Source organism: Nelumbo nucifera, chromosome 2, assembly GCF_055504915.1.
Source record: "Nelumbo nucifera cultivar China Antique chromosome 2, China Antique-T2T, whole genome shotgun sequence".
NCBI lineage: Eukaryota > Viridiplantae > Streptophyta > Magnoliopsida > Proteales > Nelumbonaceae > Nelumbo > Nelumbo nucifera.
This window is the reverse complement of record NC_142650.1, coordinates 89567090-89589532: the sequence shown is the minus strand read 5'-3', so window position 1 is coordinate 89589532 and position 22443 is coordinate 89567090. Positions and strand designations below refer to the sequence as shown.

Below are 22443 nucleotides of genomic sequence, written 5' to 3'. Positions count from 1 at the left end.
AGCTTGCTGGGCCTGCTCCATCCAAACGAAGCAGTCTTTTTTGAGAAGCCCAGTTAGTGGGGCTGCTAGTGACCCATAATTGCATATGAACCTCCGATAGTAGCCAGTTAAGGCCCAAAAACCCACGCAGGGCTTTGACTGTCTTGGGCGTGGGCCAGTCCTGTATACAAATTATTTTCTCTGGGTCATCCATGACCCGTCCAGATGCAACCACATGGCCCAAATAATGGACTTCAGTGGAGGTGTGAATCCCAACCCTGCTGTATACCAGAATGTCATCAAAGAATACCAAAATAAAATGTCGGAGATAGGGCCTGAAGACGTCATTCATGATGGCCTGGAAGGTAGAAGGGGCGTTGAACAGCCCAAATGGCATAACTAGGAACTCATAGTGTCCATCATGGATTCTAAAGGTCGTTTTGTATATTTCTTCAGGGTGGACCTGGACTTGGTGATAGCCGGATCGGAGGTCCATTTTGGAGAAATACTTGGCTTGCCCCAGCTCATCTAATAGCTCATCTACAACCGGGATTGGGAACTTATCCTTGACTGCGATATGGTTTAGTGCTCGATAATCTACACAAAAACGCTAGGACCCGTCTTTCTTTTTAACAAGGAGTACTGGGGACGAGAACAGGCTTGTACTAGGCTGTATCCATCCCTTGTGCAGGAGCTCCTTCACGAGCCTCTCAATCTCATTCTTTTGGAAGTGTGGGTATCTGTAGGGCCGCACGTTGGTAGGGGCTGCCCCTGGAGTTAGGGGTATGCGGTGGTCCTGGAACCGAGTTGGAGGAAGCTGGTTTGGGTCTCTAAAGACTTATGGGAATTGGCCTATCACCCTTTGTATATCTTCTTGGTCCTTCTCAGATGGTTGGACCTCATTATCTAGCCTTAGTAAAGGCCTAATAGGCACTGGGCCCATCTGCATCAGCAGCAAGTGTTCCTTCCCAAACCCCCCCTTAATCATGGATTGTATACCTTTGTATATCTTCTTGGTCCTTCTCAGATGGTTGGACCTCATTATCTAGCCTTAGTAAAGGCCTAATAGGCACTGGGCCCATCTGCATCAGCAGCAAGTGTTCCTTCCCAAACCCCCCCTTAATCATGGATTGTATACCTTTGTATATCTTCTTGGTCCTTCTCAGATGGTTGGACCTCATTATCTAGCCTTAGTAAAGGCCTAATAGGCACTGGGCCCATCTGCATCAGCAGCAAGTGTTCCTTCCCAAACCCCCCCTTAATCATGGATTGTATACCTTCCACTAGTGGGCCGGGTATTTCCTGACCTTGCAGATGGCAGCGGAGCCCATCGCAATAGAAGTCCATGGTCATATATCCCCAATCACAAAGGACTGGGCCCAGTTGGCTCAGCCATTGTACACCCAACACTACATCTACCCCGCTGAAATCCAATGGATGTAGGTCCACGATGAAAGTGTGGTCTTGGATTACCAGCTTTTCGTTTTTACAAATACTTCCACATTCAATGTGGTTACCATCCTCCACTCTAACAACAAATGGAGAGGTGTAGAGAATTGTCATACCTAGTTGGCGAGCCAATACTTGTGTGACAAAATTCAGTGTGCTCCCGTTGTCTATGAGAACAGATACTCGGCGGCCTCTGAGCTTCCCTTCAACCCTCATAGATTTGGGGGATGCCAGCCCTGTCAAAGCTTGCGGAGAGATCTCGAGGTTGTCGTATTGGGTACTGTTCGGCTCCCTTTCCTCCTCGGCTAGTTCCTCATCATCTTCCCCTCCAGTCTCCTCCCATTGCAGCAAGAACATCCTCTGGGTTTTGCATCGGTGACTAGGCCCAAATTTTTCATCACAATTGTAGCATAGGCCCTTCTCACGCCGGGCCTGCATTTCAGCCCAAGAGAGGTGTTTGAAGGGGACTGAGCTCTTAGTTGGCGGTGTTGGTCCTTGGGTGGGCCGAGTGGTTTCCCCAACAGGTCGAAGGGGTTCTGCCATGGGCCTAGGAAGAAGCCCATCTTGATGTGATGGAGTTTTTAACAGGGGCCCAGACGGGCGGGTTGTCACCTTCCTTAGTCGGTCGAGCCTCTCCTCCTGCAACCATGCTAGACCTGCAGCCGCAGACAGAGAAGTGGGCTGAAGGGCCTTCACCTCTACCTTGATGTTGTCTCTCAGTCCTCCGACAAACCAATTGACCAGCACCTTCTCCGGCCACCCATATACTCTGGTGGCTAGCTGTTCAAACTCAACTTGGTAATCCCGTACTGTTCTCGTCTGTTTTACCCCGGAAAGCATCTTGTTGTAGTCGTCTTACCCAGTAGGACCAAATCGTATGCACAACGCCTCTGTGAACTCTTGCCATGAAATTTAGGGACGGGAGCGCCTGAACCACTAGAACCACAGAATCGCCTCCCCTTCCAGATGGAAAGAAGCGATGGTCACGCGCTGGAGTCCCTGTACATCATGATATTCGAAGTACTTCTCAGCCTTGAAGATCCAAGGACTCGGATCTCCCTTGTAGAACGTTGGAAAGTCTAGTTTGGTGATTCTTCCGGGGACATAGTTTCCCCTCTGGTTGTTGCCCTAGCTAGATTCTTCATTGTCACTATCTCGGCCTGTGGCTAGGATAGCTTTCTCTTTTTGAGATGCGATCATCAACATGGCTTCTTTGATATCCTTAAGCCTCGTGACCACCTAGTGGAGATCGACTTCGATCTTGTCCACCCTCTCGTCCAGAGTCACTGATCGTGTGTTGGTCATCTTTGATCGTTTAGGTTGGCCAACCTGGCTTTGATACCAATTGATGAGATGCTGCTCACCTCAGGAGTCTCTTCGAGGGAGACCCTTCCTCCTGCACAGAAATGAAGAGAAGAGAGAGAGAGAAGTATGGGCCAACCCATATTTATAACGGTTTTTTGGGTTACAAAATATCCTAACAAACTTTGTCAGCTCTAACGAACTCATTCAGAGGGACCAGTTGACGTATTGCCTGTTGCGGTTAGGTGTTGATACGGTTTGCCTGGGTTCTTCCTCAGGTAAATGCGAGTGACTGGAGGCCTGGGCCTCTGGGTTGGGTCTGGGCCTTGATTCCCAACACAAGCAGTCTTGCAAGGAGTACAGATTGCGAGACAACTAAATTTTGATAGACTGCTCAGTGAAGGTGACTCTAAATTGATAATAGGGTGGCTAAAGGAACCAAAAACAGTGAGTTGGAAGTACAACGAATCTATGAAAAAGTTCAAATGGCTAGTTAGAGACATGATAGTTCTTGTGAAATGGGAAAGGCGGTCTGCAAATGGAATGGCTGATTATTTTGCAAAGATGGGGGTGTTTAAGTTTGAACTGTTCTTGGCTCAGTTGTAATTTGGGTCATTGTAGAATAGAGTCGCACCTCGCGTCCCTATTGGGATAGTTTGTCTTCTAAATCTTGATGTAATCCCTCTTTATTGATAAAATGCTATCGTTTATTAAAAAAAAAAAAAACCTTCAGAATCCTCTTGGACTTCTTCCTTCTCTTCTTCGCATCTCTTTTCTTGTTGAATTTCTCTATAATCAACAAAGTCTTCTTTTTAGGGAAGAACTTTACTTTTCTCCAAACGAATCCATCGGCATCGTTGATTTCCTCTTCTATGATCTCCTTCTCTATTGATCGCTCTTCATTTATTACATTTCCTGCTCGATCACTTAATCCTTCAGTGCCTCTTGTTGTCCCTTGCATTAAACTCGGAGAACCAGAGCTAATATCTTTGTAACCAGTAGTTTTAATCGAAGGCTCGCCGGGATCATATGGTAAGTGCTAAGGCTGAGTTTGGAAGGAGTACAAATGCAAATATGTAGAGTGTAAAACCTTATATTTTGTATTATTTTGTACGTATTTACGCTGTACATATTTGCATTTGTACTCTTTCCAAACTGAGCCTAAAGGACCTCACAATTCCGCCTAGTTCAGGGTGCTCCTCCCTGAAACCGACCCGCTCTCTTTATCTGTAATATCACAAGACCTAGAAGAAAAACAACCTTTTGAGAAGAAAGGACTGTTTAGAAAGTTGCAAAAATCAAAAGGAAGCAGCGGAAATCAGAGTTCAAGAGGAGAGAAGAAGAAGAAGAAGGTGGTGGCAACTTGGGTTCAGAGAGAGAGATTTTCGAACATAATCTCTTCTCTTACACCCTTAATTCTATTTCATTAAGTTAAACTTTAGTAATTTACAGAGAAGCCCCTAGTTGGGCAGAAAATTAAAAAGACATAACATAAGAAAGAATAAAGCCCAGATTAAGGCCCATTATAGCAAAGAACATAAAAGATAAAAAAGGATAAACAGCCTATGGGCCATTCGGCCCATCTTCTCTACACTCCTCCTCAAGCTGCGCATAGATGTCAATTATGCCAAGCTTGCCGGTATCATGCTGAAGTTTAGCCTTGGGAATGCCCTTGGTGAGGAAATCAGCTAATTGTCCTTTAGAGGTGATGAAAGGTAGACACACTTCTCCAGAAGCCACTCTTTCTCGAATGAAGTGTCTGTCAACTTCAATATGCTTAGTTTTGTCATGTTGCACTGGGTTGTGAGCAATGTTGATGGTGGCCTGATTATTACAGTATAACATCATTGGCTTATCATGCTCAATACCTAGTTCCTCCATCAAGGATCTAAGCCACAATAGTTTAGAAACTCCATGAGCCATGGCTCTATATTCTGCTTCGGCTGAAGATCAAGCAACAACTGATTGTTTCTTGCTTCTCCAAGAGATAATATTACCTGCCACCAAGCCACAGTACCCAGAGGTAGATCTTCTGTCATCAATGTTTCCGGCCCAGTTAGCATCTGTGTAGGATTCAAGTTTCATGTGGCCATGCTTAGCAAATAGAATTCCCTTTCCAGGGGAGCCCTTCAAATAACACAGAAACCGCTCTGCTACTGCCATGTGAGTATCCCTAGGAGCATGCATGAACTGGCTGATGCAACTGACAGCATATGCAATGTCTAGCCGGGTCATGCATAGATAAAGAAGTTTTCCAAGTAGTCTCTGGAAGACTCTCTTATCTTCTAACAATATTCCATCTGAAGCAGAGAGTTTATGGCTCATATCGATAGGAGTAGCAACTGGTCTAGCACCCATCTTCCCTGTTTCAGAGAGCAAATCAAGAACATACTTTCTCTGAGAGATAAGGATCCCATCCTTGGATCTAGCAACTTCTACGCCAAGAGAGTATCTCAATTCCCCCAAATCTTTGATCTCAAACTCTGTATGAAGGAAAGATTTGAGATCATTAATCCCTGTGACATCATTACCAGTCACAACAATATCATCAACATACACAATTAGGTAAACGGCCAATGATCCTCTCCTCTTCACAAAGAGGGTATGATCAGACTGTGTCTGTACATAGCCAAAGCTAACAAGGGCAGGAAAGCTAACAAGAAAGTATCTCAATTCCCCCAGATCTTTGATCTCAAACTCTGTATGAAGGAAAGATTTGAGATCATTAATCCCTGTGACATCATTACCAGTCACAACAATATCATCAACATACACAATCAGGTAAACAGCCAAGGATCCTCTCCTCTTCACAAAGAGGGTATGATTAGACTGTGTCTATACATAGCCAAAGCTAACAAGGGCAGCCCTAAACCTTTCAAACCATGCTCTAGGGGACTGTTTGAGTCCATAAAGAGATTTTTCAGCCTGCAGACCTTTCCTTTCATATCTGTTTCATACATCCCTAGAGGAAGAGACATATAGACCTCCTCATGTAACTCTCCATTCAGAAATGCATTCTTTACATCCAGTTGATAAAGTGGATAGTCTGAGTGTGCAGCCAAAGATAGTAGAACTCTCACAGAAGTCATCTTGGCAACAGGGGCAAAGTTCTCCAGATAATCAATCCCATATGTCTGTGTACAGCTTTTTGCAACCAGCCTAGCCTTGTACCTTTCAGTGGTGCCATCAACATGATATTTGATAGTAAAAATCCACTTACAGCTTATTGGATCATTCCCTTGAGGCAAATCAACCACTTCCCAAGTGTCATTCTTGTGCAGGGCATCAATTTCTGTTCTCATAGCATCCCTCCATTCTGGAATAGTAAGAGCTTCTGACACAGACCTGGGAATTGGGTTAGAAGCAACAGAAGAAAGGTAGGCAAAATATGAAGGAGAGAGTAAACTATAAGAAAGGTGTTTGGAAATGCAATGTGTAGTACACTTCCTTTTTCCTTTCCTAATAGCAATGGGGATATCAAGGTCTGGGAAGGATGGCTCCAAAGGGGCTGTAACAGTACCTGTTCTCTCATCTGTAACTGGAAGTGCATGAGGCTCATGTGTTGGAGGGGAAACAATCTGCTCATTTCTGGTTCTCTGCAACTTCAACAATATGTTTATTTTTTCTTTCAGCAACTCCATTCTGTTCTGGGGTCCTAACACAGGAGCTTTGATGAATAATCCCTAAATCAGTGAGATAGCAGGTCAGGTTTTTCTCAAAATATTCTTTTGCTTTGTTGGATATGAAAATTTTAATTCTGGTATCAAACTGGGTTAGGACAAATTCATGGAATTGCCTCACAAGTCTGGGAACTTCATCACGAGACTTCATAAAAAATATCCAAGTGAATCGAGAAAAGTCATCAATGAACAAGATAAAATATTTGTAGCCACCCATAGATGGTAAGTGGTAAGGCCCCCACACATCAGAGTGCACAATATTAAAAGGAGAAGATCTTTTATTACTCAGAGGATAACTGTTTCTACAATGTTTTGACAGTTCACAAGACTCACAATGAAGACTGGACAGACTAATTTCCTTAAACAGTTCTGAGAATAAATGACTTGATGCAGAAAAAGAAAGATGACCCAAACGAAAATGACATAACATGACTCGACTGATGGACTCTGTAGATGTAGACCCAAAAGCAGCTTTTCCAGGTTGTTCATGGCACTGTCCAGGAGTATCTAGTAGATATATTCCATTCGCCTCACGGCCACTCCCAATCACCTTCTGAGACTCCAGATCCTGAAAAACACAATAGGAAGGGAAGAAGGTTACACAACAGTTTAATGACTTAGTTAGGCTACTTATAGATAACAAGTTTGTATTTAGTCTGGGTACATGAAGAGCAGAGGGAAGAACCAAGGAGTCTGTAGCCTTGATGGTTCCCTTGCCGGAGATGGGGGCAAGAGAGCCATCGGCTAGGGTGATTTTGTCACATCCAGGAAGTAAATCATATGAAACAAACAAAGTAGAAAGGCTGGTCATATGATCAGAAGCACCAGAATCAATAATCCAAGGGATCCTACGATTACCTGAAATAGTTGTATGATTGGCAGAAGCCCATATACTTGAATGAGCAAATGCAGAAGAGGTTGAATTTCTTGGAGGGTTGGAAGAAGAGGTCACACCCTCTAGGTGACTGATCATCCTCCCAAACTTCTCATATTCTGCCTTCATAGCTGCTAACTGCTCACTAGCCGTCATCTCTTTAGTTTGGTATCTGTCACTATCTGGACCAGCAGCAACATTGGCACTCCCTGCCTTTATATTATCTGACTTCTTCTGAAACCGAAGTGGTAGGAGCTCAGGATGCAATTTCCAACACTTTAGTGTGTTTTGGCCTTTTACAGTACTCATAGATAATCTCTTTCTTCCCTGAGCTACTTGGAGTCCCTGCAACCCCCTTGGGTTTCACTCCCATATTAGCAAAGTGATCATTTAGACCAGCCCCTTGGACCTAGACAAGTCTTCTGCTTTCTTCACTACTTACCAAGGCATATGCTTGAGACAGTGAGACACTATCTTTGGATAAAATATTTTGCTTTGTAATGTTGTACTCTGGATTTAGCTCTGTCAAGAACTCAAACACCCTGTTTCTCTCAACCAGTTTTTTGTAGGTCTCAGCATCCTTAGTGGTGTCCCAGGCTACAGCTTCTATCAAATCTATTTCTTGCCATAAAGACTTCAGTGTTGAGAAGTATACAGCTAATGGTTTCTCCCCTGTCTCAAATTCTTCACATCACTTCTCAACTTGTAAAACCTTGGCCACATTTAATTTTTGGGAATATGTTTCAACAACACTATCTCAAATTTCCTTTGCTAAATTCATCCACAAATAGTGCTGACTAATCTGTGGTTGCATTGAGTTCACAAGCCATCCAATAACAGTATAATTTTCTTGCATCCACTTTTCATATGATGGATCATTTTCCGGGGGAGCCTTTTTGCTCTTAGAGATAAAACCCCATTTGCCTCTACTACAAATATGAATTTTTATTGATTGTAACCAAGCCAGATAATTTGTTCCATCCAGTTTGACTGTGGTCACAGCCAGTAGAGAGTCGACAGAGGCTCCCGGAACTTGTTCGGATTCAGCAACATGCTTGTTTTCAAAGTCTGAGGAGTTCATCTTCTTAAATACTTCAAAAATGACTTCAAACAACTTCGAATAACAACAAATGAGGACAAAACAAAAACTGTATTGTGAGCCAACCTCTATGCAGCCGTACCAATAACCTGCGTCACACCCGGAAGCTGGGAGAAACAGAGAAAACTCAGACGCTCCTTGTAGACTTCACAGAACACCAATCCACTTGATTCGATCTTCAAGAAGAAGAATGAGAAGGCCTTCAGTCACTGAGCGCCCAGGTCAAACTCCCTATGGGGTCCGCAATCAGATTTCTCTAGAAAATTAGGGTTTTGGGCAACACACTTGAATCTGTCAAGAGGACAACAAAACCAGTCCCCTTCTCTCCATAAACCACTAACAACTTGGCTGAAATAGGTTTCTTCAACTATTCATACGATTTAGTTCTCCATACACACTGTGCATGGGAAAAAAAGGTGAAAAAAAGGGAAAAACGAGCTTGCTCTGATACCAAGAAGAAAAACAGCCTTTTGAGAAAAAAGGACTGTTTTTAGTAATTTATAGAGAAGCCCCTAGTTGGGCAGAAAATTAAAAGGACATAACATAAGTAAGAATAAAGCCCAGATTAAGGCCCATTACAGCAAAGAACATAAAAGATAAAAAAGGATAAACAGCCTATGGGCCATTCGGCCCATCTTCTCTATAGTATTTGCGATGTACATATTTACATTTGTACTCTTTCCAAACTAAGCCTAAAGGACATCACAATTCCGCCTAGTTCAGGGTGCTCCTCCCTGAAATTGACCCGCTCTCTTTATCTGTAATATCACAAGACCTATTAGTATTCGGTTTTGTTAGTGTAAGGGTATTTCTGTCTTTTATACTTGTGTTGAGGTTGCTGATCTGTAATATTATATTAGAACTAGTGTCCCTCACTTAAATACGGGCACATGTGTCTTTTCCATTATATTAGTAATATAAAAAACATGGCTGGCCAAATGGGAGAAGTAATTTTTCCCTAATTCGAACCAGACTTTTCTCCTCCTTTCTTTCTCTCTTTCTTTCTTCTTTCTTCTTTCTTCTTCTCTCTTCTTGGCTGTTATCAGACTAACAGAACTCAAAGGCAGGCCGAATTATAATATGGTATTAGAGCTCAACTAAGCAACCCGGATCTGCCCAGATTTCTGTTTTCTACGCACTCAATCTAGGGTTTTCTCTTGATTTCTCTGCCATCGTTTGGAGATAAGGGAAAGGGCTGAAAAGGAGTGGTCGCCCTCCTCCCTTGGAGGTTTCTATGCCTCCAGTTGTGTTGTTCGTGGTTGGTTGCTGTGGTCTCTAAGAAGCCCTCCCCTAATTGATGAAGAGAAGAGGGTTGATTCGTGTGGTGCAGTGGGTGTCTTGTGTGGACTGATTTTCTTCTTGTGTGGTTTGTTTTTCGGGTGATGAGGTAAGAGTTTTCTATGCATATTTTTTTGTTATGAATCAAATAGGAAGAATGTTTCAGATCGTATGATGGGATTTCAGATTGTGTGTGCTAGGGTTTATGCTGTTTGTTTTTTGTGTGATTCGAAGGGGGAGTGGTTCTCATATAGTGGTGAGATTTTAGGTAGTCATAGGGTAGGGTTTGTGGTGTAAGGAGTGCAACCTTCAGCAATAACAAGTGCTGAAACCAGTGTGATTAGTGTGATCAAGTAGTGTGCAGTGTGCCGAATTCAGTAGTAACAGAATTCAGCAATGGGAGATAACAGTGATAGCAAATCTAATGTGATGGTACCTGCTGACTACCTGAATGTTCAAATGACATTCATTAAACTGAATGGAGAGAATTATGTACCTTGGGCTAAATATGTAGAAGTTTTTCTGAAGGTAAAGAAGAAGGTGAAACACATAAGGGAGGAGAAACCCTCTACTGATTCTCATGAGTATGAAGACTGGGAACAAGAGGATGCATAGATTATCACGTGGTTATGGAACAGTATGGAACCCAAGATTAGTGTAAATTTCATGTTTCTTGACACTGCCAAAGATGTGTGGGACCATGCTAAGAAGTTGTGTTCTGGTCAAGACATTACAACCAGAGTATATCAGCTGTATCAGGAATACTTTAATCTGCAACAGGGCAATCAGAGTCTTGAGGAGTACTATGCTAGTATGAGAAACATTCGTAATGAGTTGAATGTTTATCACCCCCTCACTTCTGATGTCAAAATTCAGCAACAACAGAGAGAACAACTTGATGTGACTCGATTTTTGGTGGGGCTGAAATCTGAGTATGAACCAGTGCGGGCTCAGATACTAGGAGGGTCAGCTCTCCCTTCCTTAGAAGAGGTGTTTGCTCGACTTTGGAGGACTTCCATTGGATCTACTGAGAACTCTAATGTCTCAGATAGATCAGCCTTTGCAGTGTCAAGGGGCCGTGGTGTTAGAGGTGGAGCTCAAGGAGACTGTTTAAGCCCATATATAGCCTTCTTTAGTCTGCATACCTTACTGAGAACTCTAGTTCTCGACGTTCCTTTGTGTGTGCTGATGTTACCTTCTTTGAGTCTACTCCGTTTTTCTTGGGGTCCGGTGATGCTTCTTCCTCCTCATCACCTCCCCTTCTTCCACTTCAGTTGCCGATTCTGTTTCCCTTGTTCCAGCCGTGCCCAAGTCCTTGCCTCCAGTGCCACCACCTGTTGAACGCCCACCTATCCGTCAAGTGTATACACATCGCCCACATGTACCTGCTGCTACTCCTCTGGCTCCATCACCGTCGACAGATCTGGCAGTTGTCTCCACATCAGCCTCAGACCCAATATCTGATCTTGATCTTCCCATTGCCTTGCGGAAAGGTAAACGCACTTGTACCCTTCATCCTATTTCTAATTATGTTTCACTCACTCACCTTTCCACTTCCCATCGCCAGTTTATCTCTTTGTTATCCTCAGTTGTTGTCTCTAAGGATGTCTAGGAAGCCCTTGCCTCTCCAGGGTGGTTCCATGCAATGGAAGAACTCTCAGCTCTACTTCATAATCATACTTGGGACCTCACTGCTCTTCCTCCTGGGTAGCAGGCTGTCGGTTGTAAGTGGGTTTATACTGTTAAGTATTTGCCTGATGGTAGTGTTGAGCGCCTGAAAGCTCGATTGGTTGCAAAAGGGTACTCCCAAACCTATGGTATTGACTACATAGAGACTTTCTCCCCAGTTGTTAAGATAGGTTCGGTTCGTGTTGTTATCTCTCTTGCAGCTATGTATGATTGGCCCCTCTATAGCTTGATATCAAGAATGCTTTTTTGCATGGTGATTTGCTCGAGGAAGTCTACATGGAGCAACCACCGGGGTTTGTTGCTCAGGGGGAGGATGGTAAGGTATGCAGACTAAAGAAGGCTATATATGGGCTTAAACAGTCTCCTCGAGCATGGTTTAGTAGGTTCAGTGAGGTGGTAAAGAAGTTTGGTATGAAACAGTGCCAAGTTGATCATTTCGTCTTCAGTCATGACTCTCAAGCAGGAAAAATCCTATTGGTGGTGTATGTAGATGATATTGTTATTACAGGGAATGATAAAATGGACACTGACAGGTTGAAGACTTTTCTACAGGAACATTTTCAAACAAAGGATCTTGGTAAATTGAAATATTTCTTGGGGATAGAAGTAGCAAGATCTAAGCATGGTATTAATTTGTGTCAGAGGAAATATGTGCTTGATTTGCTGGAGGAAACAGGTTTGTTAGGTGCTAAACCAACTGAAACACCTATGGAAACAAATACTAGGTTGAGCAGTGATATGAATGAAGTGTTTGAAGACCCTGGCAGATACCGACGACTTGTAGGTAACAAATACTGGGCCGGTTCTATGTCTGATAGGAGGTCTACCACAGGCTATTGCACTTTTCTTGGGGGTAATATGGTGACATGGAAAAGTAAGAAGCAGACAGTCGTGGTGAGAAGTAGTGCAGAGGCAGAATATAGAGCTTTGACACATACTGCTTGTGAATTAGTGTGGCTAAGGAACCTTCTACAGGAGATAGGATACAATATTAACTCCAATGAAGCTTTATTGTGACAATCAGGCTGTAATTCATATTTCTTCTAATTCGGTGTTTCATGAAAGAACCAAGCACATAGAGGTTGACTGTTACTTTGTGAGAGAGAAGGTGCTGAATGGAGTGATAGACACTGCATATGTTAACACAGGGAACCAGTGGGCAGACTTATTTACAAAAGGGTTGAGTCGGGGAAGAGTAGACTACATATGTAACAAGCTGGGATTATATGATATATACTCACTAGCTTGAGGGGGAGTGTTAGTGTAGGGGTATTTCTGTCTTTATACTTATGTTGAGGTTGCTGATCTGTGATATTATATTATAACTAGTGTCCCTCACTTAAATAAGGGCACATGTGTCTTTTCCATTATATTAGTAATATAAAACATGTCTGGCTGAATGGGAGAAGTAATTTTTCCCTAATTCGAACCAAACTTTTCTTCTCTCCTTTTCTCCTCCTTTCTCTCTTTCTTTCTTCTTTCTTCTTCTCTCTTCTTGGCTGTTATCAGACTAACAGAATTCAAAGGCAGGCCGAATTATAATAGGTTCAAACAGGGTACCCAAAGTTGAAGAGACAACACTTTTCCATTTCTTGAAATTCATTTTCCCTTTTTCAAAATAATTTAATGTTTCCATCCTTTTCGAGGAACGAGACTTATTTCTCTTTCCCCCGTCTATTCTTCTTCTAGCTCTAGAACTTCTGTCGACAGAATCCTATTTAAGCACTTGCTGCCACGTCCCCTCTACCCTACCGCATCAGCATCATCTTCAACCTCTCGACCTTCCCCAACAACGACGCTTCATGTTCCATTGTGATCCAGACCCTCATTCACACATGACACATCACACACCCTTCGAGAAAACCTCAACGGATCGAAGGACCTCTTTCGGCTTCACTCCGACGATTTCCACCATCGCACAACTGAGATTCATCATGTTGCAAGAAATGAAGACCACTCCTATTTCCGCCGCTATTTTTTCCAGAACTGTCTTCTTCCAAAGGTTGAAAGGAAGTTTGAATAACCTAATGACAAAGGCTCCGTTGTGAAGTTCCTTGCTATTCCAGGATGTTGTCCAATTCTTCACCAAAATCACACCCAACTCAGATTCGAAGCTGTCGAACTCAACTGTTCTTTCTTCAACGACCAGTAATGTTTTTCTTTTATGAAAAGGGAAGATCGTCACTCTTGCAACCACTTGAAGTTTCTTTTCCAGAACCTTCAAAATGATCCCCCAGTCCATAACATCTGTACCTGCTTTCAACACTAGTCTCCTCTCCCATCCTTCTCTGTTTTCATCCAGGACCATCTTTTGAACTTTTGTTTTTGAGAAAAGGTTAACCAAATTTCATTAAAAGAAGTAACGAGTACATGAGCAGATGTACTACAAAGGGAGAAAACCCAAACAACAAACAAAAAGATTACAAGGGGGAAGCCTCTTGCTATACAGATTTTCTATTCTTGCTCCAAATTTAGCTAATCCATCTGCAATGTGATTTAGATCCCTTGGGATCCACCGCAAGTTTGCATTTAGATCTTCCAAGGAATCTCTTGCCTCTACCAGATAATGACTCAACCTCCAAGGACCCCCCTCCTTGCCCTTCAGCCACTTAATGGTGTTAGCTAAATCTCCTACGATAGATAAATTCTGAATGCCCAAACTTTTATTTGAGTCAGCATAGCTGATTGGGCCATTGAAGACCCAACATATATTACCCAGTTTGTCCCTCAAAATGCCCCCAATTCTAGCTATACCAGGATCCAGGATTGCCTGCAGCACTTCCATTGAAGTTTAAAGTCATCCCTCATTCGTTAATGTTAGACAGTGTATGCCCTTAGCTCCAATCAGATTGATGTACATTATGACATTTATTGTAAATGAATAAAGTACATATTTGATTCATGTTATTATAGCATGTTTCTGTGTAATACCCTTAAACTAGACATTTATGAGACTCGTGTTAGTTTAGAATGTTCACAGCCGTTGGATAAGTATGGGGAGATTTATCCTGCTAAGGTTGACACTAATGTGCCACCAAGTGTTGGGGTAGCCTGTCTCAGCTGCCAGGGTGAGACCCGAGGTACATGCAGTGTAGGTTTACTTGAAACCCTGAATTGGACCAGAATTCCAGTATTGCCTTAGACCTTGGTGATTAGTGGGCAAAACTGGAATGTTACACCTGTCCCCTAGACTCGATTATGATACTGCACTAGGTGTCGGATTGGGCTGCCTTTGATATGCCAATCAGTGAGATCCTTAGAGGGGGTCAAAACCTGGGTATGTTGGGACAATCCGAGAATTCATCTGAGTGGGTGATCATAGTGACAGGATCAGCTCCTTTGTCAGACAAAGGTAATGACCGGGGATGCACTCTCTCTGATGGAAACCAAGACTGCCGGCAACCGATTTCAATCGTTGAAATTTGTTTTGCAAAATATATTTATATATGGATATACATATATATTACGGTTTCAAAATGTTTGCAAAATGTTTTAATTCCCGGGATCCATGTGAGTAGAGAGTGCAACACTGTTCCTTGCAGCCGAGGGAGAGGTCCTCTCTTGTCAGGCAGTGTTTGATCATTATGGGCTGAGAGGTTAAGTGTAAGACCATTGAGGGTAATACCTGATGGGCTAATCTTGCATTTGCCCACAGTCCCTGGGTTTTTATAAGATGGCTTGGCCCTGGGACCACTTAGTGTAAGTGTTGGGTCCATTAGGAGCCCATGTGATGGGCTTCAGGGGGTTCACTGTCTTTTCAGTGAATTCGGCTAGGCCTTGTAACAGAGGCTGGGCTGAACCCATGTGGTTGATGTGTAGATCAATGTTTGGGTCCCACGCCATACAAGGAAGCCCAACTGGGCAGCAATTTGGAAGGTTAGTGAGCACATAGACTTAATGGGCCTAAAGCCCAATTCGAACTGGTATAATTAGATTATTTAAAGAGGGGCGGATCTGGGATTTGGATCAGTAGATAGGATAGGGTCTTATCCCTATCCACTCAGAGAGTCCAGATCCAAATATAGATTTGGATTTGGAAACTCCTAATAAGATTATGAGGGCTGGTCTAATCTGCAGATAAGATAAGGGTTTATCCTTATCTCTTAAAGAGAGTTCAGATTCAAATAAGGATTTGAATAAGAAAACTCCTAATGGGATTAGGAGCTAATCTCTTTAAGGCTATAAAAGGAGGAGGGGGCGGACCATTCTACATCGAACTCCACTAGAGATATCAAATCTCAGATCACGCAGAGAGAAGACAACAACAGTGTGACTACGCCATCTCCTCCCTACATTCTCCTCCAGTTGCCGCCATAGCCAGTTCGATCTCCATTGTTGTAGGAGCGATGAAGAAGCGTTCTTGATATCAGTTTTTGGAGAAAAACTGATTGGGAGTCGTGCTCACCTACCCTCCAGCGAATTCTTGGTGAAGGATTTGGTTCTTTGGAAGAACACTGCTGATTCTGCTCCATCCTGCACTGTGTCATCTTTAGTGGGAGCAGTCTTTGGATCCTTCCTTGGGCGTGAACACCTCCATTGGAAGATATTATTTCTTCGTATCAGGTATCTCCCTCTCCTACTATTTTGTTTCAGATCTGATTCGGTTCTTGGTTCAAGATTGATCATTGAAAATGCAGATTTTCTAAAACAGGGAATGTGATTCCCAGATGGGAGAGACAGAAATTTTTGAAATTTCGTCCAACCTACCTGCAGGGTTCGGCCATCCATATGATGGATCTCTCATTCCTTCAGTTAAGTGGTACAGGCTGTCTCTGGATTGGTTGAGGGTAGATTGGAAGGAACATAATTGTTTGTATATTTCTGTTAAGATCATTGAAAGAGAGTCCATGGAACATCTCTGAATTAGCAGCCCAGAGATTACATAGAAAGGAGATATCTGAGATTAACTCTTCAAGAGATCTGATTTTGTTGTCAAATTAATCTTTTGAACCTTTTTGACGCTTCCAACAACCACTTCGTTTTCTATCCTTTCTTCCTGATTGTTCTTAGAGTCTTCTCCCTTGATCAATTTATCAGATTTCATTGATAAAAAATCTTGAAGTTTCTGAGAAAACAACCTCCAACCCGATTCCTGTTTTCCTTCTGGAAGACAGACCAAATGTTTTCGGTTGTTGCCACAGAACTCAGTCACAGCCACAAACCAACCCTTCTGATTAGATTTTAAAACACCTGATATTTTCTCCCTTGAAGTTCCAACGAACTCATCCAACCAATTTTCTTCACTGAAAATAATGCTCCATCGATGGACCTTTTCAGCCACTGAGTAGCTTCTTCTGTTAAGAAAATAGTTGCTCTTCCTTCTTCTCTTAGTTTCAAAACTGAAAGATTTCAACTTCTTCCTTCTTCAAGTATCAGCTTCTTCACTTCAATCGTGAACTGTAATCTTCATCGTCTTTCTGCGGCAAAAAATCTTTCCATAGTTCCAAATTGTGATCTTGAGTGCGATGATCTTGTCCTGTATCTCCTTAAACATAGGAGTTAACTCCTGTGGGAGGCACTCGGCATTAGCCAATTGCACTGGAGTGAAATCCCCTCTTGAGTTCAGCTAGCTTTACCTCAGGGTTTGTTGGGATTTGGGGCTTTGAAGAGGTCTTCGTGATTGTGAATTAGATAGTGCTTTGTCATTGTTCCAAGGTCTTGAGGGGGTCCTTTTGGACCCATCCTAAAGTGACTGCCATATTTAGACTCGCTCTCTCTCCTTTGGGTTCCTTCACTTGTGCCTCCTTTTTGTCCTTAATTTAATCGAGAGATAGCTTGGGCCAACCTTTCCGGTAAAAGAGGTCTGGAGTAAGCCAATTCCACCTAGGATTGGAGGATTCTGCTGGGAAGGTTTCTGGACAGAATTAACACTTGTAACATGCTCCAAAGAACAAAGACCTAATTGGTGCTTATCTCCTCACTGGTGTATTCTTTGCAAGGCCAATGGTGAGTCTTCCTATCACTTATTAATTTCCTGTCCCTTTGCATCTTCAATTTGGGAATGGTTTCTTTCCTTGCTTGGGTGTAGGTGGAACCCCCCACCAAGTGTACAAAAGCCTGTTTGGCCCTACTTTTGTTAGTTGGTAGAAGAAGAGCGGGAAAAAATCTTATGGAGATGTATGAAAGCTGCAGTTTGTTAGACAATTTGGGAGGAGAGGAATTAGAGAACATTTGCAGGAAAAGAGAGAAGTAAGGAAGCCATATTGAAGCTATCACTATTAGAGTGATCCATTGGTGAAAACTTTAAAATTATTTGAAGGTGTTTCGGCTGCTTGCCCAACAAAAGGAGGGAACAGCAGTATGTGGAGATGTTTCAGAGCAGCCATCCTATGGACAATTTGGGAAGAAAGAAGTGCTAGAGTTTTCCAAGATAAGGAGAGATCCTTTACAGAAGTGAAGGAATGCATTTTAACTAGGGCTATTCACTGGCTGAAATCTTTGGCTTCTTTCAACTCATTCTCATTTGATGACATTTAGAGGAATGAGCTATAGTTGCACACACTTCGGTTAGGAAAACCAGAGCTGCAACAGTTTGGGTAACTCCTCCGGAAGGTGTTATTAAACTGAATTTTGGCGGAAGTAGTCTAGGTAACCCAGGACCTTCTGGCATAAGAGGAGTCCTGAGGAATGAGAATGGCAACATCATATCATTGTTCTCAGGCTGGTGGGGATAAGGGATTCTACAAGAGCTGAGTTGTTGGCTGCAATGCAAGGAATTCAGATTGCTAATCAACTAGGAGTGGAGAACTTATTAATTGAAGGGGATTCTAAGGTGATTGTGGGCTGGATGTCAAATCCAGACTCAGTTGATTGGAGTTATAGGGATCACATAAAAAAGGTTAAATGTTCAACAAGACACATAACGTGTAGATACCAGTGGGTGGGTTGGGAGGCAAATGCTTTGGCTGATTATCTTGCTAAACAGGGGTCTGCTAGGAATCAGTTATTTTGGGCAGCCTTGTAATCTTTATTTCTGACCACCTGTAATGTTTAGGGGAGGCTGCATCTTGTGCCTCTCCAAGGGATTCTTGTAAAGCTCTATTCTTCTTGATTAATGAAATCAATTTTCAATTATTAAATAAAAAAAGCAGTTCAAAGTTGGCCAAAATTGCTCTCAAATTTAAAACCTACTCAACCGAAGCATCCAGGAAAATCAAAGTATCATCTGCAGTATGCAGATGAGAGATAGACCATCTCTACATACCTTGAAACCTTCTATCAGACCCAACTGACCACTTTTCTCCAATAACATATTCAACATCTCTATAACCAATACAAAAAGCATAGGAGAAATTTGGTCCCCCTGTCTCAACCCCCTTGAAGCTTGGAAAAATTCCATACATATCCCATTTAAAAGTATTGAGAAGGAAACTGAAGATACACAATTGTGTCCTCTTAGTTAGTAAAGGAGCAACAGGAGGATAAAGTGTGTGCTGATGAGTCTGCTGCCGGTAAGAGTGCAACAATGCAAAACAACGGTGGCGTTGACAATAAGACAGGGAACAGGACTCTTCAGAACCTGGTGAGTAGAAAGGTCACAGTTGGTAAGAGCCTGGGTTTATTTTTCTGGGGTGGTGAGGAGTTTGAAAGAAGGAAAAGGGAAGAGAAGATGAACATAAAACCTAATCCGGATGGTGGCAAGTGCTGGGACGAGGATGTTTCAGGCCAGGAGGATGTATTTGTGGTAGAAGATTGAGGCTTGGGTCGTGAAGCAAGGAGGGTTTAAGTTTTCTGCTTAGGGGTGGGTCTGGATGCTTTTATTCCATTGGGGATCTCTTGGTTTATGTTATTGGCTTGCCTTAGAGATTGTTTTGAGAAAAGTTGTAAATTTTTGCCATTTGGTTTTAGGGGTCTTAGTATGGGATCTTTGAGATCTTTGTTGGGCTCTTGGGTTTTTTTCTTCTTCGGGTGATGTCTTATCACCTTCCTTTTGTATTCTTTTTCCCTTTTTAATGAATTTTATCTTATTCTTCAAAAAACAAAAAAGATACACAAGCAAACTTCCAGCCTCTCCACTTCTCTCCAAATCCCATTAACCTTTTGAATTTCTTCTAAAACTCCCCATTCTACATGGTCATAGGCTTTCTCAATGTCTAACTTACAAACCAAACCTGCTCTTCCACTCCTCAGCCTAGAATCAATACATTCACTTGCCACTAGAACTTCATCCAAAATCTGTCTACCTTCCACAAAAGCTATCTAGGTTTCTCCCACTACCTCATGCAACACTTTTCTGAGCCTATTTTATAATATCTTGGCTAATAATTTGTAAGGACTACTGATTAAGCTTATTGGTCTGAAATCCTTCATATCCACAACACCATCCTTCATTGGAATCAGAGATATAAACATGACATTAGCCATTTTCTCAAACTTTCTCTCCCTATAGAACTCATAGTTGTCAAGGCGATGCCTAGGTGACAAGGTGCCCTTGGAGGCTCGCCTTGCACAGTCGCCAAGTAGTTTTGTGCACTAAATACTTTTATATTTTTAATTTTTTGACATTATAATTATAAAATAGGCATTATTAAACTAGAATACTCATTTTATGTGTTTATGTACTAATTTCTTTTTATTATTTTCTTATTTGTTAGGGTTTAATCAACACAAACATTGCTAACTACTGTATCGAACCCATGGTTCAAAGTATCGATACACCTCTGCCAGTACTTATAACGATACTCCCCCTATTTTTTTTTTTATTTCTTTGGTTTTCAATTTCTTTTTTAAATACACACACACACACACATATATATGTATTATTTTAAAAATGTGTTCCCAAAAACACCTGTAAACATGTGTATTGGGGTGCCAAAGATACAATACAATACACCCGATACAGGGCGTATCGTATCGAAGTTTTGATCATTGATTGAATCCTCAAAGATTTCAGAACCTGAACCAATAAGCAAGGGAAGAACTTAAAATTTTGTCTAACCAACACATTTTCTTCTTACAGATCTTCTTCTTCCACCTTTTCTTTTCTTCTTTTCCTATAACAAAAGTAGGGGTTCAGCCCCTATATTTTTTGAATTTTCTTTCCTTTGTTCCTTTTCTTCTCATAAAATGTTGATTTTCTAAACTTAAAACATGAAACTTATACTTCTCTTATGAAAATTATGGATAATTATTAAGGAAAGATGGTTATGGAACCTAGGGAACTACCCTAGGATATATGGCTTTACTTAAAAAAAATCCATCGCCTAGGCGACAAGGCGCCCCCCTGTGGCCTAGCCTCGCTTGGTGCCTTAAAAACTATGATAGAACTCCTTGAACATCTGGTCAAACTCTCCTTCCAACTCATCCCAGAAAGCCTTAATAAAAGAAAAGATAAAGCCATCTGGTCCTGGGGCCTTATTCCCATTTATATGCTTTAATGCCTCTTTAGTTTCCCTGCATCTCAAGCTTCTATTCAATCCAATTTCCTGAAAATTCGCTTAGCTTCTTAGGCACCAGCTCCCCAAGGAACATCAACTTCATAATCTCAAGGTATACAAATTCTTGTAGTATCTTACCACCCTCTTCTGAATTTCATTCCATGTCTCCACCACTTCCTCACCCATGTGAATTTTGAAGTCAGGTTCCTCCTAGCATTTGCATAGGCCTGAAAAAAGGTTGTGTTTTTGTCACCTGCTTTCATCCATGACACTCTTAACCTTTGCTTCCAACTCTCCTCTTCTCTAAGAATTAGCCTCTTCAATTTAGATTCTAGACCTTCTCTTTCCATCTTTTCCTCAGTAATTGTTCCTTCCTCCTTCAATTTGTCCAGAAGAGCCATCTTTTCTAGAATCTCCTTCTTCCTGTTCCCAACATCCCTAAAAACATTTTCTTCTCCAACCCTTGATCTCCTCCTTCAACTGTTGCAACTTCCTGACCACCCTGAATCCTGCAGACCCTTCTACTTGCACCCCCCCACTTATCTTCCACCACTCTCGAAAATTTGGATGATCAAGCCACATGTTTTCAAACTTAAAAGGTTTTGGGCCAACAATGACCAAAAATTGGTTAAGCACAATTGGCTTATGGTCTGACGTAAAGAATGACAAAGTTACTTGCACCATACCTCCAACATGCTCTTCCCAGTCACCTGAATAAAGAAACCTATCCAACTTTCTTAGGATAGCTTGGAATATCTCTTTTGTCCAAGTAAATCTACAATCACTTAAGGAGGACCAATTAGACCATTCCTCCTTATGAACTCGCCTAACCTTCTCATCCCCAAATTTTCTCTCTCCTCCCTTCCCCCCTTCATCTCCCCAATCTTCTTACCAAGTTGAAGTCACCCCCAAACATCAAGGACCCCCCTGCCTTACCCCCTCCACTTCCTCTTAGAATTCCGCCATTTTCTCTTCTTCATTTGGACCATACACATTTGTAAGTCCCTACTTTCACTCCCCTTCCACCATCTGGAAGCAAATCGAAGTTGAAAACACCCCCTTCCTTTCTCCAATTTTCCTAAGAACCTTTGGATCCCAAATGACCACTAAGCCCCCCTGAAAGACCCATAGCATTCACCTCCACCCATTCTCACTGTTAGGCCGCCAAATTTCATTTTTTAATCTCCAATCAAATGTCTCCAACTTCGTCTTTTGCAACAACAAATTGTCTAGATTGTGCTTTCTCAGAACATTCCCAAAACCCCTTCTCTACACTCTAAAAATCTCCACCTTTTACTCTTTGTCCACTATTCCTTCTTCCTCCCCTTCTCCTTCGTCCCACATCTCACCCCTCCCCAGTAAGTTTCCTTTTATTGTGTTCTTCCCTTCTGTTTCTCTCAAAAGTGTTTTTCTAGGTTGGAGCATGTGACTGGTGTTAATTATTTTCAAGGAGGCTTCCCAGTAGAGTGCTTTGGTTTTAGGAGGAATTGGGTCAACCCAAAGAGCTTTAGTAAGAAAAGAATTAGGGGAAGAGGGAGCATAGGCTTTAAAGAAAGTATGGCATGACAAAGACCCCAAAGAATTAAGATACCAATATCTTTAATCCAAACCATTTGGGTTTGAGGCAATCCAAGTGGACAATGGTGTCCCTGCTTTCATGGTACCCAAAGCCTCTTGTAAAACCAAAGTCCTGAGAAAGGCAAAATCTGAAATAGG

At 42.1% G+C, this 22443-nt stretch overlaps 1 protein-coding gene across 5 annotated transcripts in view; it reads left to right on the top strand.

The window, feature by feature from the left end:
* The window catches only part of LOC104606031 (PH, RCC1 and FYVE domains-containing protein 1-like), a 101201-nt gene that overhangs the window by 13647 nt on the left and 65111 nt on the right, over positions 1 to 22443 (top strand). The gene's annotated exons all lie outside the window — the stretch shown is intronic.